Source organism: Rhinoderma darwinii, chromosome 6 (assembly GCF_050947455.1).
Source record: "Rhinoderma darwinii isolate aRhiDar2 chromosome 6, aRhiDar2.hap1, whole genome shotgun sequence".
Taxonomy (NCBI): domain Eukaryota; kingdom Metazoa; phylum Chordata; class Amphibia; order Anura; family Rhinodermatidae; genus Rhinoderma; species Rhinoderma darwinii.
Window position 1 is genome coordinate 82,496,876 of NC_134692.1, and position 3,102 is coordinate 82,499,977.

Genomic DNA, 3,102 nt, shown 5'->3' on the forward strand with positions numbered 1-3,102 from the left:
GGCAAGAGGACTTGTTCACTCTAAGGGGATGTTCACACGCTGAGTCAGAAATGTCTGAAAATATGGAGCTGTTTTCAAGGAAAACCAGCTCCTGATTTTCAGAAGTTTTTTAAGCCACTCGCGTTTTTGGAGCTTTTTTTTGTTTTTGTTGAAAGCCCAAGCCGTGCTTTCTATCACCCAAGTGCAAAAAAAAAAGTGCAGGGGTGCCACACAAAAAGTGCACAAGGATGGGCCCCCCTTCTCCACCACCACCCTGCCGCGCCGTAACTATTGCTAACACTACCTAAACACTAGTACACAAAGTAGGCACATTATGCACAAAGTACGCACATTATGCACAAAGTACGCACATTATGCACAAAGTACGCACATTATGCACAAAGTACGCACATTATGCACAAAGTACGCACATTATGCACAAAGTACGCACATTATGCACAAAGTAGGGACATTATGCACAAAGTACGCACAGCACACAAAGTACCACATTATGCACAAAGTACGCACAGTACACACATAAAGCACAAAGTAGGCACATTATACACAAAGTAGGCACATTATACACAAAGTATGCATAGTACACAAAGTACACACGAGTATGCACATTATACACAAAGTACACCTTGTAAACACATGAATATGGACATTAAACACACATGAATATGGACATTAAACACACATGAATATGGACATTAAACACACATGCACTTACCTTTTATGTCTTCACTGCAGCTCTTCTCCTGCTCACAGCACGACACAGAGCCCGCCGACAGTCTCCCCTCCCCCATGTCCCGACAGCTAGCAGCAGAGGAGAGATGTTTAGAGCAGGGAAGGGGGGCTGGAGGGGGAGCTTCTAAAGCAGCACAGACCACGGCTGCTAAGTAGAAGCGAAGCTCCCCTCGCCTGACAGGTGCGGTCCTGGCACCGGGGCTCCCTCCGGTGCTAGCGACGCCACTGGGCATGAGGGGGTTCGGTCATGGGCCCCCTGGGAGCCTTGGGCCCTGGGCGACCGCCCGAAATGCCCTAATGATAACCCGCCACTGCACCCCAGTGTCCACCTTGGAGCCTGCATCTACTTGCAACTCCCTTCCGAAGAAGGGAGGCCGGGTTGCAGGGGAAAACGGTACCAGATGACCACACATTTTCCCCCTAGACCTTGGAAGGGTCCCAAAAGGGCACCGCATCCGAAATCCTGTGACAAACACACAGTGGAAAAACCAAATTAAATAAGTGGATGTGCGCTGTGATACAGCCTGGACATCCGCCAGGTATAAAAAATTCCTCATCTCCCAGCCAGAAGGCCGGGAGAATAAAGGTGTGTGCTCATATAGTGTGAAAGCGAGTGCGTGCAAAATGTGCCTTCACTCAGTGGGATCCCACCCCCAGTGAGTTAGGGAACCCCAGGGTCACCAGCTCTGGGGCACATAGCAACTCGGGCTTCCAAACTACCTGACCTCGATCCGGCGGTCGCCTGGTCACCTACAAATGGTACCTTTTAAACCAAATGCGTACACCAGAGCGATGACCGTTGTGGTTCCCTGCCCTCACCTCAGCGTTCTGTCATCCCCCTACGATGGTCCAAGCTTCCACGGGCAGGGATGATTACTAACCTCCGCTTGAGCAGGTACTACACTTGATCTTAGCCAAAAGGCCGAGAAGTGATACGGAGCTGTTTTTAATAGTCTATGAAAAGCGGCGGCTCCAAAAACGTCCCAAGAAGAGTCCTGCACTTCTTTTTCGTGACCGTTTTTTTACACGGCTGTTTTTCAAAACGACCGCGTAAAAAAATCTCCCATCGGAACAGAATGACTTTTTTCCCATAGATCTCAATGGGCAGATGTTTCGAGGCGTTCTGCTTCCGGTTTTTCAGGCGTTTTACAGCCCGAAAATTGGCCGAAAATAGCCCGTGTGAACATACCCTAACACTCCCCCCTCAGGTTTAAATCAAACCTCTGGAACGTGGCTTAGCACCGCGTGTGAAGCTGCGGTCTCAATTTTGGTACCACCTGACCACGGCTTATTACGCATCAGTAGCCACACAGGGGAAGCCCTGACCCTGATATTACATATAATAACCGGAGGGGCACACGCAGAATTAGCAAGGATAGATCAGACCCCTGATAGAGGCTCATTTATTTAACAATTGCCCCGGGGTTGTAAGGACTACCACCATCCTTTCTCCCACCATTACCTTCAACTTACCCAGCAGATCAGAGAGGAGTGTTATTGGAAATGAATCCTAAAAAGGTGAAATGCAACTATAAATATCAGAGAGAAAAACAGATTTGTGTCCCAAGGCCACTATATACAGATCGATGTCCCCTCCTCACTACAATTGCAGTACCCCAAGGTCCTGATCCCGACTTTTTGCTTTCCTGATTTTAGGAAAAATTCTGCAACTCAAACTGAAAGAGACGAGAACATAGCAGGCTGAGGAACGGAGTAGGTGTCACATGGAGAGTGAACTCCTCAAGACTGCAAGATCTCAATACACCCTTGCCGCCAACACTTCAAACCAACCAAATTTACCCCATGACCTTCTCCAGGTCTGTGAAGGCATTAGAAGGGTGATGTTTAACCTGAAACTCATTCACAATAGCCAAGTTCATATGGCATGAAAATATCAAAACTATTGTAATATGATTACTACTTAGCCGTAATTACTGTGGAGTGATTCTTCAACCTGTCTGGGAATTATAAATCGACTGAAGCTACTACAGTTATCAGATAACAAGTATAAAGAAAATAGTACATTATAGTAGACTCCTATTGTCTATCATGACTAGGAGGAGAAGCAAGGCCATAACCATTTGTCATACAGAGTTATTCATGTCCCAAAAAAAACAAACCAAGATAAAAAAGAAGGTAAAAGATTTGATCATATACTTTCACCTTCCTCGTCAGAAGACCATGACCAATTCTCACCACTCCAGCATAACACGTTTTGACGCTTCAGTATACAGGTCTTAAAACAGGACCTAGTCCAGATTCCAGCCCATACAAGCAAGAAGAAGACATCGCCTGCTATAACCCCTCCAGTGAGAAGTCCTGCAAATTAAAAACCGCATCTAGACTCAGTTTGTCAGGTGTTGCTTCTTCTAA

The 3,102-nt window shown here is 46.7% G+C and overlaps 1 pseudogene; it reads right to left on the minus strand.

Annotated features, from left to right (window-relative positions):
- Window positions 1-1,593: 1,593 nt before the first annotated feature.
- LOC142656750 (U2 spliceosomal RNA) lies at window positions 1,594-1,663 on the minus strand (annotated as a pseudogene).
- Window positions 1,664-3,102: the final 1,439 nt, after the last annotated feature.